The following is a 17,273-nucleotide window of genomic DNA, read 5'->3' as shown; positions in this document are numbered from 1 at the left end:
AAGGGCGACCTTTCACTGCTAAATTCTCGAAAAGAAAGATCTTGAGCGTGCGGCACGTTGACCCGATTTTATCGCCTAATCCTCCATGCAAGGAAAGATTGAGCGCAGCCAACGCGCACAGCCACCTTGCGCTGCAGGCAGGCGCATAGGAAAACAGCAAACAAAAAGATGGATGGGCACAGCCGCGTGCCCTGTATGTTCAGTATCAGTTGGATCAAAGTAGGGCCTTCACCAGCTACTACATATTTTGGCTGTTGCGGCGAGAATCTCTGTGTTTAATATATACTAGTTCCCCTAGCTTAATGAAACCAAGCTTTAAAAAATGAGAGCCCTCTGAAAGCAACTGAATGTTGTCGGGAAGCGACCTAGTCTGCAGCATTATTTCTGCTCACCAAAGCTCAGTAATTTTTAATGACTAATGAGTTAACCGACATTCTAGCGGAAATTAAGAAGAAATGGACATGGGCAGGACATGTAGTGTGAAGAGAGGATAACCGATGGTCGTTTAGAGTAACAAACTGGATTCCAAGGGAAGGAAAGCGTAGCAGGAGGCGGCAGAAAGTTAAATGGGCGGATGAGGTTAAGAAGTTCGCAGGGATCAATTGGATGCTGCTAGCACAGAACAGGGTTAATTTGAGAAATATGGGAGAGGCCTTCGCCCTGCAGTGGGTATAGTCAGGCTGATGATGATGATGAATGAGTTAACTTTTCAGTTACAAGCTTTCATAACAGCTTTAAGTGAGTGCAAAAATGAGCTACTGAAATGTTTGCAGGAATGTAACATTTATACAGCTTTATTTAGTCCTTAAAAATAAACTGCCACGCAACCAACTGCTGGCCGCGCGGTAGTTTCTGCGAATCCAATGTACAATCAACGCCCCATCGGGGAGAGGGGTCTTGAGAAATTCACATTTGTCTTTTTGCAAGCGTCCTGGGACGCTGAAATAGGAGCGCTGTCAGAAAAAAAAAAAAATGCCTAAACGTGTGTACCTTTGTGGTAACAATTCAGCAAGCTGTTTTTCAAGCTGATGAACAATTTTTGCATGGACGCTTTGTTACTGAAGCCGTTAATTAAAGTTCACCAGTTAATTTTTACGAAAAATGAACGTAAGAGATCGAAACGTTATGGTAGGTGCCTCTAGAATTTCGCAACGTATACCTTTTTATTTAATGCTTCACAATGATTAGTGAATCAGCACAAGTGACAGAGACATCATGAACATATAAACCTAATTTTAACGAGATACTCCGGAACTTTACCTGACTTAGAGAAACGGGTCCGTATAGTAACAGGTTGAGGGCTCTGGGACACTTTTTGATTGTGTGATAGCTATGGTATATATAGTTTAAGGTACTGTTATACGCATATTGATGGGAATAATTTAAACTAGCGACGTAGGGCAAAAATGGGCTTTTAAAGTTTTTGCTGCTCTTATAGAGGGTAGTTATCACTGCTATACATAGAAAAAACAATGGGCTGCGTTTTTAAAATTGATTTCGAGCCAAATGCGGAATATTGGAATATACCTTTTATGAAAATCACTTCACTTCACTTCACTTTAATACCTTATCGCTGTATCTTATGATGTGTAGCAAAATTTAGCTTTTAAAGTTTGACTTTCACTCGCAACAAGTAGTTAAGACTGTTGTGGAAAGCCAGTGCGGCTTTTTTATAAATACTTTGATTGCATCAGCGCTATATTGTAAGAGGCTTTAAAGAACGTACTGATAGAAATGGCCCATCCTTCCAAAATCTTGCTTTTAAAGCTTGTCCAGCGCTCACAACAAATATGTTGCAGATTGCCATAAAAATACAATGCGACGTGTTTTTGAAAAAAAAAAGTAAAAGAAAACTCTCAGTGTGCCGAGGGAAGACGAGTATATATTTATTTTTACCACGAAGTTATACGTAAAGTTGGCAAAACCTTTGGCCGAAACTATCCAACATTCTCGCGTCTTTCAGGACAATGAAAAATATTCATAGAAACACACGGCTTTATGATAAAACTACGTAGCAATAAATTAGAATTAATTTCGTTTCCCCCTTCTAAGCTTTACTACCACCAAAACACAGCCCATGAAGAATATCCGACTTGAAACTCATAGTAGAGACCTAACAAGCAGGTGCTCAGAACAGCACTGCCAAGATCGATCAGTAAAATTATTTATTTAACAAAACACTTATAAAGACTAAAAGAAAACAGCACCGGTTCAACCATGCAGAGAAACGTAAGCTGAGCTACTCAAAAATACCACGCGGTGGAAGGTGCTTATTTGTCGGCATTTAAAAGCTCTAAACGTTATTTTCTTTGATATTGTTACGTGGCAGATGCTTCTTGCCACTCGGAGCAATATGATTTGGTTTGGTTTATGAGGTCGAACGTCCCAAAGCAACTCAGGCTATGAAAGATGCCGTAGTGGAGAGCTTCATGAATTTCGATCACCTGGGGTTCTTTAACGTGCGCTGACATCGCACAGCACACAGGCACATTGCTTTTTGCCTCCATCGAAAAGCGGCCACAACGGCCGGGATTCGATACCACATCCTTGGCATAGCAGCCGAGCGCCCTAACCACTGCACCACCACGGCGACGCCAACTGAAACAATGAGGGACATTGTAGTGGAGTGCTCCGGAAATTTCGACCACATGGGATTGCCTAACGTGCATTGATTTTATCTACTCTCGGGCCATGCAGCATCTAGATTCCATTAATGTTTTACTTCATGCCAACATGTATTTAGGAAGCGCTTGTATTCCAAGTCGAAGTTTATTTTGTTGCGTTACCTTTTTTTTTCTGTTTTGATGCTAGCCCACAAAGTGATGCATATTTTTAGAGTTTTTCCAATCATTCGATAAGGTACCACTATAAGCACCTGCTCTTAAAGTATTCCAAAACGTAACTGACACCCAGAACTTTTTCCATGATCTTTGATTAAAGGCGCCAAAGACAGACAGGTCCAAATATGGGTGAGACGGGTAATGCGCCACTCATAACTGCTCTATTGGGAGGCACAACGGATAAATATATTGCCGACAACACACAAACGAACATCGTCTTGTTCAGGTTAGATGTGATAACGCACAGATGAAATAGTTATTTCAACATTAATCAGTGATAAGGAAGTTTCACGCACTTGGCAATTATTCCCAAGCTCTCGTACTTTATATTCATAGAAAGAATACGCGCGCCAGAAAAACACAGCTCACATGAATGTGACAGAGAAAAACTGATATGCTTGGTTAAATTCGGGCCTTTTTTTGTGCTGTTCAACATTTCCTTCGTGCTAACTGATTCGCTGATTAAAGCCGCGCTTGGTTTGTCCAATATATATATAGGAACGGCCACAAGAGTGGGGAATTTCATATACCACTCCTTCGATGCACCCCATAAAAGGTCGCTCATGCTTGGTGGTGCCGCAACTGCCGAAACTTTCTTTTTCCCTTCTTCTTTCGATACGAGCGTAGAAGCGTCCTCGGAGCCAACCAAAAAGACAAACCGCACATCACGCCTGGTGTTAGGAATGGTATGTGAAATCCCTCTCTCGTGTAATCGCTCCTATATAGGAAAAAGCGGGTGCTGCGTTAACGAGCGAATCCGGAAGCGGAAAGAATGGTGAGCGGGACAAAAAAAAACAAAAAAAAACAACAACTTATTCCCTGTTTGTCATACTCTCGTGAGACATATTTTCCTTGTTAGGAGATTTTGTCAGCAAGTAAAAATAGAAAAGCGAAGTGATTTTTCCAAGACTTTTTATCGAAAAAAAAAAAAAAGATGCATGTGCGCCAGTGTTAGGTCTTTGTACCTGAGGTCTGAAAACATGTATTTCAACAATTAATTACCATATCTAAGCTGAAGCAAGATGGTGTCTCTTGCGTGTGTTTGTGGCTATATATTTTTGCCTTTTGCTTCCAAATAAATCAGTTGTTAGTGGACCTCACTCCTGTCTTCCTTCCCTGTGGCTGTGTGTGTTTCGTGCTTTCAACTAAAGATGAACGATTGCTAAGTAGATAAACGAAAAGTTATTTTATTATTATTGCATGAATAAAGAAATCACTCATACATTTTCCAGTCCTGCTGTAGTTTACAACTACTACTCAAATAATCTGCCGGCTATATAAGGCATTCCGCAACGTGCTACTTACTGTGCGTGATTCCTTCCTATTTTTAACAACATATACTATTCGCCACAAAATGTATCGTGCCATGTCAGTCGGTTCGCCGATAATAGCGTTCTGTACAACCCAGCTGCTAGCGAAGAACTTATTCAGTACAACCTTCAACCGCATTCAAGCAAGGTGCATTGTCTGGTTGATGACAAGTCCCCCAGGGACTTTATCAAGCATGAGGTCTTTATTTTGTGCGTGCGTGTGTGCGTGCCTGCGTGTGTGTGTGGGGGGGGGGTATGTGTGAGCGCGCGCGCGCGTGTGTGTGTGTGTGTGTGTGTGTGTGTGTGTGTGTGTGTGTGTGTGTGTGTGTGTGTGTGTGTGTGTGTGTGTGTGTGTGTGTGTGTGCGTGTGTGTGTGTGTGTGTGTGTGTGTGTGTGTGTGTGTGTGTGTGTGTGCGCGCGTGTGGGTGTGTGTGTATTTGTGCGTGCTTGTGTGTGTGCGTGCGTGTGTGTGGAGGGGGGGGGATAAAGGGCGTTGTGATGCCTAAGCGCTCTAAAAGATAGCCGAAATCGGGGTAATACATATTTAATTATTCTTCCGAAATGCTTCTTTCCAGCCTGTAAATTTCGGTAGTGGGAACGACGTGGAAGCATATTGGGCTCAGCCTCCCTGATTGGTTGGGCAGTCAGTTTGGACCCTGTTTTTCTGTACCCTTGAATTGGATACGCAATATAACGTATATGACTACTGTAACCTTTCCACAGGAGATTGGAACGAATACTCTAAAGAGAACGAAAACTAATAAAAGCAAAGCTAGAGGTGGCACTTTAAGTTTAGCTTCAAATTTCGCGGAGACGAGCACTGACATTCAAAAGACACCAAGAGGGAACTGACAAAAAATACCATACGGTTTTAACAGGGTTGTAACTGTCGGTTAAATTGGGTTAAATTGTCGACCAAAATTGCTTTGCTTGATTTAGATGTTTGGGGGCAGAACCCCTATGCCAACGCATTTATTCTCATGAAACGTAGTTAAGTATGTTGGAAGCCTATTGGCACCATCTAAGTATGCACAGATAAAATTACGTTGTTCAAGTCATCCATGCCGACGCATTAATTTTCATAAAACTTGGTTGTCCAGTATGTTGGAAACCTATTGGCGCCATCTATGCAGAATTGATGAAATTACATGGTTCAAGCGCCTCTCAATATATGGGTACACTACACTACGCTTTGGTTTAAGACACGCTGTTGCTACTCCGGCTCGCAAGGTTAAATCAATGTCAAGCTTCGGAGATTGGCCGGCTTTTGTAGCTTTGGTCGCGAACGACCTTAATTCGTCGTAAAGGAGAAGCTAACCGACACACTTTCTTTAGTACCGAAGATCCAAAAGCATCACAAAAATGTAAAAGAAATGTTGAACGGGAGACTAGCTTGGGAGATGCAGTGTACCTTGAAACACTACGAACAAATAAACATGGGGAATGTCTCGAGTTTGTCACTCCTCCCCTGCTTTACGGCGTGTGCGCGGAGAGACAACTTCGTCAAAGTTCAGGGTTGATAACCTGTCCTGACAGGGCAATAATTTACAGCTTCCTGTGTATAAAACATTAATTTGATTGGTAGCGGCCGATGTCCGCACTGGACAGGTGAAACGCATGTTTCTAGAGTCTTTTTATTCTCAATCTTCTGAGTATATAAACTGTCGTTTATTTGCTCCAATTTCAATCATTCTTATTGCACTGTTGTCTGGTTCACGTGACGAATCCATTCAACCGGAACCACAGGCGCGGATTAAAACGTCAAGGAGCCTCTTCCGTCGCAAACCCACATTTATGTTCATATGCTATTTCTAATTGCTGTGTCGATATTTGCCCAACTTTATACTTACCTAGGAATCACTGTCAGAAATTACTTGCATTAGCGCGAGCATGTAACAACTTCTCGGTGTTGTCAGCGGAAAATCACGAGCAGGTAGCAGTTGGCGGGGATTCGTGCCTGCGGCGGCCGCTTTTCGCTGGAGGCGAGAAGCGCCCGTGTGCTATGCGATGTCAGTGCACGCTAAAAGAGCTCCATCAGGTGGTCGAAATTTCCAGAGCCCTCCACTACGGCGTCTCTCATAGCCTGAGTTGCTCTGGGACGTTAAACCCTATCGACCATAGCAGTTGGCGGGGGACATAGCAGGAAACTGACTGGTCGGCGGGTCGTGTGACGTCATGAGTGCACATGACACGGCCGAGTTATCAGAAGCTGCCAACTATAGGGCAGATTTTTTAATGTGCGAGGATGAAAAGAGAATCGAACCCTTCGGGACCCCAGTGCCGTGAGTCATGCACGCTACACCTGGGCCACGCAGGCACATTCGCACGGCTTCGCAGAAGCGACGCTTTATATCTATGATAATTGCGTTACCGTATGCTAACCAAAATGTGTGCGAAAAGAGGCAAACAATAAAATGGTTAGCGGCAAAAAGAAATGCAAAGTGCACGTGCACAAACGAAGCTCCGCAAGGGGCCCCGAATCCGCAGAGTACAACCGAAAACGCTTTCGCGTCACGCCTTTGCAGGCGAAGCCTTTAAGTGTATGACGCTCAGGCAAAAATTGCTTTATGCGCACCCACATCGCAAGCGTCTCACCGCCACCATCATCCGATAATATTAAACGTCAACGTTCCCGTACGAGTACCTTTTCCTTTCCTCCTTTCCACTAAATAACCAGCTAATATAACTGATTTTACCCGCGAAACTTCAGCCATCACCTGGCCATCGGCCGTCCTATGTTAAATCGTATCTGACATGATAAAAAGAACTGTTCCCTGACGTAATACCCATAAGGTTAGGATTCTCAAGGTAAAAAAAGAAGGGGTAAACTAAACAGCAGGCTAGTTGAACAATCGGCCTGAACCTGTGGCGGATGTATAGGCGACTGCTGCTACGCGTTGACACTGCTGACGATTTCCTCGAAGGTATCGCTGTGCCGAAGCCTTCGCAGTACGAACTTCTTCCGACGCGGCAATTCTGAAAGGGGAAAGTCGGCCCAGTGCGAACCTTTTCAGGTATATTGTGGCTGCTTCGAGGTCTGTCTCCTCCCACTGCTGCTATACGCCGTTGATTACTTTGTCGCTCAGCGGCGAGCATAAATTGATCTCGTTTGCCCAAGTTCAGCATCGCGTGCGCGAAATCGAGGAGATTCCACCGTACCAAACATCGATATCGCACTGCGGCACGTCCGCTGCTGGACCGTTCGTGTGCGCTGATTTTTAGGTTTCCTTTGCTTCCCAGGTAGCACTGTGCCGCTCGCAATTGCAGGTCGCGCAAGCAAATTTTCATAACTAGGTCAGCAGCTTGAAGTTGAAGGAAATATTTCGTGGACATTGCTCGTGCACATTGCCCAAGCGGCGAAAAAAAAAAAGATATTCAAACTACTTTTTTATGCCCACAAATGTTTTTTCACGAGGCGACGAAAAGATATTTGAAAAAAAAAAAAAACAATGCCGGGAGCAAGATCTTTTTTCCTTCGTACAAGACGCACGTTTTGCATTCCAGGCCCAAATAGCACAATGATTTTCACACATTTAGGTAATCCTATACACACCGAGAACCTTGCAATTTGCGATTATAGTGAGCAGAACCAAAAAGCGGCAGTCGCCGAAAGCGACATCGCGCAGAAAAGCGAAGGTGTTGCGCCTCAATCGCTCGTCTGTTTGAACATAGCTAAAATTGTGAAAGAGAGCGTTTATCCACGGCAGCCGTTGCTATGCGGTAGCTGAGAGCAATAAACCCCGTCTTCGCGCTGTTTGCTACGACATTTTGACTGCAAGTCGGCAATCCCCGGTCCTCGTGTCGCCCCGGGACGTTGACACTGCTCAGCCACCAAGTAGCTCAAACAGAGGCGACACAATATCTTTGCCCTCCTTGTTTTCATTCCGGCACGGGGGCCGGGGCCTGACAGCTCGGCTGTGTATGTGCGCGTCTCTTTTTCCCGGCTCTAAATCGCGTACGCCTCTGCTGTCTGAGAGGTCAGTGTACTCGAGGCGCTCGTCAAACGTCACTTGACGGCTAGCAAATGTGCCCCGGAGCATTTTGTCCCCGAGTTTGCTTTCTCCGGTGGTTTCACTTATCCCCGCGCTTTGCTCGATAACGCGCAAGAGCGCGATGGCTGCCGAGAGCGTGCGAGAAGGGGAGTTATTGCTCTTGACGACTTGGTCTGATTGAGCGTGTCTGCGGGGAGACGTGTTTCTCGCCGTGGTGTTTGCGAGGGCCGAGAGCAGAATTTGTAGCAGAGGTGCCTCTGCGATAAAGTGCTTCGGAAGATGGGCTAACCCAGCACTTCGCAAAGCGCAGCCTTTTCATGTTCGCATAACGCGCAGTGTGGCCGTCGCTGCTTGATGCACTGGAATGCCATACTGGCTGTGGCATGCGTGTGAAAAAAAAACAAAAAAACAAACACAAGGAGCATCGGGCCATACGCGAAATTTCTGATGAATCGCATTGCGCGGACAACAGCGGTTCACCGAGACTTCGAGGAATATAAAGGCGTTATTTTGACACTCCATCAGTTGCAATTGCGCATCACTTTGCGTTTGTTGCAGAATGGGTCTTCGTGAGCATGATAGAGGATTCCTTTGAGCTTCCAAGAGAGATTCGCATGGCTGATTCCGAAGAACAATGTGAATCAGCGACGACTTCGTTGATAGAATGGACCGTCATTGGAAGATGTGTCCACTCATGCTGTCTATTTTCAGAACCAGTTTCTATCGACGTATTATGTTGAGTGCCGCATATATCTCAAGGCACTTTTGAGAGATATTCTGGGCGCTATGAGAAAGCGCAATTTGCTGTGTGGTCAATTGATCAGCTTTTGATGTTTGTTGTTTTTCTTTTTTTTTGAGAGGGGGGGGGGGGGGGGGTTGTGGGGTTTAAAGCCCAAAGCGACTCAGGCTATGAGAGACGCCGTAGTGGAGGACTCCGGAAATTTCCACCACCTGGGGTTCTTTAACGTGCACTGACATCGCGCAGCACACGGGCGCCTGACTTTTCTCCTCCACCGAAAAGCAGCAGCAGATTCGATTTCGCATCCTTGGGAACAGTAGTCGAGCGGCGCTAACCACTGCGCCACACCAGTGGGGATTGTGATGTTTGTGTTGTGTCTTCGTAACCGAATAGGGCTATACACAAAACAGCATTTTGCTACCTACCTGTCTTAGGCCTAAGCTTTCCATCAGATTTCCCTCTACCTTTGCTTATGATTTATGAGCCTATTTGAGCGTAAGTATATTTTTTGGATACCCTGGCGTCGTTGCTTCTTAACAGCACAATCATATAGTGTTGTGGCTAGTTACATTAGGCTGCTTATTGACGCGTGGAAACGATCTATGGCCCTGTCCGCTTCTTTGAGCCCACCGTAAGCTTCTCCGAGCCTTTTTTTTTTCTTACAATACATACTTTTTCAGTTATCCTGCGCAGGAACGCTCTACGGCAATGTAAATATTATTTGGAGATAAATCCGAACCGTTACACGATGTATTACCTATAATTAAACAATACGTTTTTTTATTATAAGGTAAACAATTATTTGCATGAATTAAAGGCGTCAAAATAAAAAAATATGCGCCTAATAGTTAAATTGCTCTAATGTTCTGATTTATAGCGCTGTCATAGGCTCGTGAAAGCTTGTTCAGTTCTTTTTCTCGCATTGCATATTTATACAAAGGCTTCGCGTCGTGCGGTATGGGCGCTGAACACAAGTTAAATTCTTCCACACGATAAAATTCACAAACAACGTCTGTAATATTGTATGCAATGCAGAAAATTAAGTTTAATATCTCGAACCACACTGCCGGTGTGAAATAAAACAAGAATCTTGAATTGCCATCAATGCTGAATACATAAGTTTCGCAATAAAACCTTGCGGGTTGAAAAAACAACTAATAAAGTTAATTCGTTCAGTCGAGCAAAAAATTAGATAGGATTAACTCCGCTTAAACCGATTAAGACGTGCGGAAGAACTGTTTGCCATGGTTCACCATGGCTTGGATTGGCGGTTTAAAATCATTGAGAGAATAACGGAGGTTTTAGTAAATTGGAGGTACATATGCCGTCGGTTCGAATACTTATCACAAATTAAACTAGCAGTTGCCTCCCAATTAGGAAGCAGAAGTGTGTGGCTCCATTCGTGACCCTTTAATAAAAACTGTTTTCTCACAGTTCTGATATGAAAGTGGATAATGAAATATCGCCTAAAAGAAGGTTTTGGGTTATTTTGTTGCATGTTTTAATCATAACTGTCGCGGATATACACGCGTACGAACACACAGAGAAGAAACAGACAATTTAAAGACGAACGCTACTATTCGTAAGTCTTTCCGTGTGTTCTCCGTTTCTTTCAGTGCGATCACGTATATTCCCAGCAGTTATTTATCAAGAAATCTGGTGCTGCATGGAGGTCAGTTAGTGATGCTGTAGCGGCATATGGCGCGAAAGGCGCTAGAGGGAGGAGGCTCTGCCACAGGGCTGTCGGTTGTGCATGCCGTCGTCCCACTGGGCGCTTCGGTGGCTCCGCAACGGCTGGTGACGCAGTCACTACGGCAACCAGTAAGGCAAAAAGCAAATTTTTTGCTCGGCTTTGACGATCGTAGAGAATTCGCTCTAATATTCATCACCACCAGACACATAATTTCAGCCTTGTACAAACCGCCTACACAGACTGCACCGACGTATGTCCCAAAGTGTTTTGAAATAAGAACCTGCAAACAATAAAAACGCCAACTTGTACAGTCTTTGTCAAAAGCTTAAGGCCGAGGGGGTCTGCCTATAAGCCGTGTAGTGACGTTCCTTGATTACTCGCGCAAGTCCTTCTGATCAGAAAGGTTAGGACAAAATATTTATGCTTTCATCAGATTTCGAACACTGGGATTACATTACGAGCCACACCGTGCAGCTAAGAAGCAAATCCCATGGTCTCTAAACTTTTGACAAAGACTGTACGTTGCTTAAAGCCCTCTCACACGGACACGGCTGACCGCCTTTCAACTTCCCTCAGCCAAGGTCGTCTTCCTTTGTAGGGAGATGTGCCATGGCAGACGACAGCCCTTTAGAAAACGAAGATTAAGCAAGTTCCTAATATAAGGCGTTCGATAATCTCCCTCGAGCTAGCAAAGGGATATAACCCTAGTTCCCGGGGAGCTTGTGCTCTGATCATTACAACTAGCCGATTACGTTTTTTTTTTTTTCCACTTTTTAGCAATTTTGTTAGTTTCGTTGCGTAATGAAAGTATTAAAGCGCGGATGAAAATATTTGCTTTCTACGATAGCATTAAATTCTCAAGCTAGAAGGATACCACAGACAAACTTACGAACGCCCAGTGGTAGTAAAGGTATAAGCATCATCGTTTTTTTTTTTGAAAACAATGTTTTGAAGGCGAAAGTCTTTCTTAGCTCATGGCTGGTGTGGACGCAAATGTCGCCGCGAAATGTCCGCGCGAACTACTCACACCTGAAGAAAAAAAAAACTCTGTACCGGCAATCGATCCACTGTCCCTCCTATCACCAGCCGAGCGTGCAAACTACAACTCCACGTCGGGATTTTTTTTTTTTTTATATTGCATGGGAACACTACCGTGGTCGTGAGGCACATATAGTAATTCTTATTTTCTAGCATAAGGTTGGTAACAGCGATGACAATGAGGGCGCATTTAGTAATAATGATAATGATAATAGTAGCGATTACATTGACGATACTGTTAGTGATAGTAATAGTGATGATAGTAGAGATGACAATGATGGTGCAGTTAGTTGATAACGGTAATGATGGCAGTAGCGATGCCAATGACGGCGCAGTTAGTGAAGGCAGTCCTGTAAAGTGGCTTTCGACATTTCCGCTCTTATTTATTTATTTATTTTATTGATTTATTTACCCTCAGGCCTGCGGACATTGCAGGGAGGATTGGGAATTATAATCAAAACAGATTGAAACAATGAGCAAGAGAGACAAGTATAATAAAAGAACACAGCGCAAGTCAAATGCTGAAATGCGTACCACGCTCCGGAACAAAAATTGCTACAGACCACGTAAAAATGGTTACCAATAGCAGACTTAAACGACAGTGTGTCTTCAAGTGATGTGCTAGAGAGAGGGGGAGGCGGTTCCGCTCTGCACTGGTCTTGGCCAGGAAAGAATCAAAAAGGACATTTGTTCGACAACAAGTAGCGAAAACTTTATGGCCGTCATCTATGTGGGATAATACGTAGTACGTAGGTTGGGCTATAAATTCACGTTTCAGGGAAGAATTATGAAATAACATTTTATGAAAAACAGATAGACGGGAATTTTTTCTTCGAACTTTTAAATCCGGTAACTTGTGGTTAAACTTCAGAAGTGAAACACTGATTGTACGAGAGTAATTGAAAGCTATAAAGCGAACAGATCTATTCTGAACAGCTTTAGTGGCATCGATAAGAGTGTGTTGAGATGGGTTCCAAATTGCTGATGCATATTCCAACTTAGGATGTACAAGGGTCTGATACAATTTTAGTTTGAGATGCAACGGAGAGTAAGAAATATTCCGTCTTATATAGCCAAGAGTTCGGTTTGCATTGCTTATGATGTAGGTAATGGGAATATTCCATAAGAAATTACAGGTTATGTGAACATCCAGGTACTTATATGAATTAATGTGCTCTAAAAGACTATGATTTATTTTGTATTCTGATATTTGGGCAGGAATTGAACAGCGTGAGATGGTCATGTGCTTATATTTGTTAGGAGTCATTAACCACGTGCTACACCAGTTAGAAATATAATTGAGGCCGGTCTGTAAAAGACTGGCAGAGGGTGTAGTTATTGTACGATAAAGAACGCAGTCGTCAGCAAAAAGCTTAATAACAGAAATAACGCATGCAGGGAAGTCATTTATATATATTAGAAAACGTAAGGGACCTAATACAGAGCTTTGAGGGAGACCAGACTTCACTAAACAAGATGGCGAAGCACAGTCGTTAGTTATTACATATTGAGAATGGTTTGTTAGAAAGGATTTAATTCATTTCAGTATATTACGGTCGATATTTAAGATACTGGTCTTTAGCAATAATAAGTTATGGGGAACATTATCAAACGCTTTCGTGAAATCAAGAAAAATGGAGTCAGTAAGCATATTACAAGCAAGGGCTGAAGCTATGTCATGGATAAAATTAAGAAGTTGTAGTATTTACGGAAAGCCGTGTTGATCCGAGCATAAGAAAGAGTTGGATTCAAGGAAAGAAACAAGGTTAGAGTAGATGCTATGCTCTAAAATTTTACAAGGATTGCTAGTTAAGGAGATTGGTCTGTATAATGAAGTGGTAATTGGGGTTTGCTTAATTTATATAGCGAAATCACCTTCCTGACTTTTCAGTTGTGCGGAAAAGTGAGACACTGAATCGATTGCCTGAAAATAGGCATTTTTCAGAAATTTTGAAATAATTACATCGCTACCAGAACAGGATCAAAGCTTTACCTTATGAAATAATTCCATTATCCCAATAGAGTCAATAACAGTCGGGTCCATAGAAAAAAATTCGCGCTTGCACAAAACAGGCGCAGCAGGCGTTGAAGAATCAGAAAAAAAAAAAAAAACATTTGCAAAATCAGCGTTCAAAACAGAACAGCAGTCTTCATTGCGCATGGGACGGTCGTCAGATTCTACCAGCAGTATGAGAGTTTTTACTCAGGTGTTGATAATATACCAAAACTTTGATGGGTTACTCAAAAGAAGTGACGGAAGGGTGTCGTGAAAAAAAAAAAAAAAAAAAAAGCATGCCTGGCCTCCCTGACTGCTACGCAGACTGAAGCGCAGTCCTGTAATTTTTTCTTGAGTTTAAAATTAATTGTACTTTTTTTGAAACGAAAGACGGAAAGAACACGATTGAGATGTTTTTACGCGCATGTACACAGCGAGCTAAAGCGAACAACGCCAAATGGACCCCAGACGGCTCTTCTGAAAAGCTTTTTGCTAACCATCGCACGCGGTATACCAACTCCCCTGAGGGGGAACTATTCATCGTCCTTTATGGGAAGTAGGGAGTTGCGAGTTGCCCGTGTGACAGCTAGACGTGCATTAAATTGTTTACTTTCCCCCTAGAAAATATCTTCGCATTATGGGTCATCACGCTTTTTTTTTTTTTTTAGTATCTTAAGAACATTTCCTTTGCACGCTACGAAAACAGGAAGTGGCATTAGAGATTGTGGAAGAGTATTATAACATGAACATGAGCCTCTTCACATCGGCATTATAGCGCGGTACGCTTGTCGACGCAGTCCATTTCAAAAGTTCTTCAGTAATCGGGTTATACGTTGAAAGTGACCCATTTTTCGAACGTTTTTCGTGCCACTTGCACAAGCCTTCATTATGGGCATTCAAGTGCACAGTTTCGTGAGTCGTAATTCATTTACTCTCGTTATGGGAGGTCAGATTTATAGTTTTCCCGCTTAACGACAAACACGAATTCGCGTTACTTTAAGGGCTCTAGAAAGGTTTTGGTTTGGTTTGTGGGGTTAACGTCCATGCCATCACTCTGTTTAAAGATCGGTGCGTCAAGCATCCAAACGGTCTCGGCTGTAAAAAGCTTAGGCGTTATTTTCAACGAGAACTTGAGTTGGAATGATCATTTTGATATGTGCTGAACAAGCTGTGGAAGGTTGTCGGTATCTTGTGCCAATTGAAATATTTCATGCCGAAGCGTATTACGGATATATTGCATAATGCATTGTTTTCTTCTGTTGATAAGTATTGCTTTTTGGGTTTTTGGTACCACGTCTTTTACTAATATTAACCGCTTATACCTCCTTCAAAAGAAAGCCGTTCGAAATCTTATGAATGCTCCCCGACTTAGACAAACTGAACCAATTTTCAATGAGCTTAGAATTATACGCTTGCCACTCTTACAATAAACTACTCCTGCTGTGGTATGAAACTGGTGTTCACAATAACAACTGCCTGATGATAAAGCTGTCGGGATTGCAACGCGAACAGTCAATATACGCTACACGAACGACACCCAATTGGCTTCTACCCAAGATCCGAACCAATTATGGTTACCAAATGCTTTCCCGCATCACTTAAATAAATAGTCTGAACTAATGTATCGATAATAAAGAATCGGTTGTTTATGTTTGTTCATTTTTTTGCAAAAGTGATATGCTATGTGCCACTGCAATGGCTCTGTAGGGTGTGTCGGCCTAGTCAAGCCTTTCGACTGGCTTTTTGCCGGCGCACCCAACATCCTCAAGGTGTCAAATAAACATTATTCTTATTCTAAAGTGACTCAGACTATGAGAGGCACCACATTTGAGGACGACGGAAAATTTCGCCACCTGGGGTTATTTAACGTTCACTAACATCGCACAGCACACGGGCGGCTTGCTTTTCGCCGGCGGCGAAAAGCGGCCGCCGAGGCCGGGATTCGATCCCGCATCCTTGGGAACAGTATACGAGTGCCGTAACCACTGTGCCACCCCGGCGGGGTTGCTCTGGGAGTTAAGTAAACTTCACAGCGCGGTGCTAACCTTACTGCTTTGCAGCCAGCATAGCTGTGTAAATGTTGATCGCAATCTAGACCGCGTATAATTCAGATTAAAGCACGGAAAGGGCATGATAGAAATGAAGTTTGATGCGATTGCACCAGTCATTCTTTCCCCTAGCAGAAAGCACACAATTCGAAGCAAGCGCTAGACTTCATTGTAATAACAGTCAGCCGACAACCGTCCACGTCCACAGCTAATTTAATCAATGCGTAACAAGCCGACCGATTGCATTACCGCCTCTTATTTTGCACTTGTACCAGTACCTGCACCGCTCGATACAATTTCGGTTAACTTTCTCTTTTGCATTTTTTCTTTCTTTAGCTTTTGTTTAGAAGGAGAAGAACTGTATATGCACGTCATGAGTTGAATATGTTCGCGCTGCCAAGAATGAGAGTATGCGTTAAAACAACCGTAGCTGTAGTAAGGGCTGGTATTCAAACTGCACCCATTATACACTGAAGGTTTGTACACACTGCTGATCACGCAAACAATATATTGCCGAGGTAAAAAATTCGCTTTAATGTCTCGAAGATCAGCGTTCCCTTGAGTTGTGGTTCCATAAAGGATCCACCAAAAGACGGAAACTCGGCTCAGACGGCTGTATTTTTCTTTCATCTGAAAGGGAACTGCCATTTTCGAGGCGCACTGCTCAAAGAAGCCGTACATGTCAGAAGGCGACCTTCCTTGCAGATTCATACCCTGTTCACTACGCTCTCATGGCTAGCACTGAAAATGCAAATAAGGCGCAGCGTTGTCGTGCCAACAAACGCAGGAGATTCACGCATGACCGCATACCTACTTGCGACACGCGACACGCGGTGTCAGAGAAAGCCGAATAAAACGTCACCGATTCTGTAAAATAACTGCGTTGCCTGAAATACTCACCTTCGCCCATTGGAGCTACGCATGGGCCGAGTCGGCACTTCATGGCGAAAAAAAAAAAGATGCACCAAGAAGAGAACACTGTAAACTACGACAAAGGACCGCCAGTGGTCGTTTGTGCAATTGTTCCGTATTCTGCCCTTCACGCTGTTTGCTTTTCCAGGAGTGATCGAGACACGATACGAGCATTAGCATGACGTTCAGAGATAATTTTCGCGAATTTAGCTTCACGTCTGGCTGGAACCATAACGATTAAAAGTGAACGCTAAAAAAGTTGTCTTTGGTTGTTTCGAGGCGTAGGAAAACAGGCAAGGAGGTTTTAAGAAATCTGTACAAAACTAGTTTTGCCGTTAGTAGTTCCAGAGAGCATGCTTTCTTTTTTGTTTTAGGAATAGTCGCACCAGCACGGAACACGGGCGCCATATTTCATGCACGTAATACATCGGTAAGCGCTGATTCCAACACCTTGAGAATTTTCGAAAACGCACCTCCTGATTTATTTGGAAAGCAGTGTTGCGCCGTGAGAATAGCCGATCAAAAGGAATAAAATGTAGCTCACGTTTAGCATACCATTTACCGTATACAGTGAGACAATAGAGAGATTTAGCTTAGCGTGATCCCCGATCCGCCACCATGACTCTCTACCGCGCTTGGGCGGGGCGGTCAAACTGATTGGTTCCGACGCGGCAGGTCTGTGTGCCGACATCAAGTATGTGGCGC

This window comes from Amblyomma maculatum, chromosome 1, assembly GCF_055883805.1.
Source record: "Amblyomma maculatum isolate TAMU_Amacu chromosome 1, ASM5588380v1, whole genome shotgun sequence".
Lineage (NCBI taxonomy): Eukaryota > Metazoa > Arthropoda > Arachnida > Ixodida > Ixodidae > Amblyomma > Amblyomma maculatum.
The sequence above is the reverse complement of the archived record's forward strand: the minus strand, read 5'-3'. Positions refer to the sequence as shown.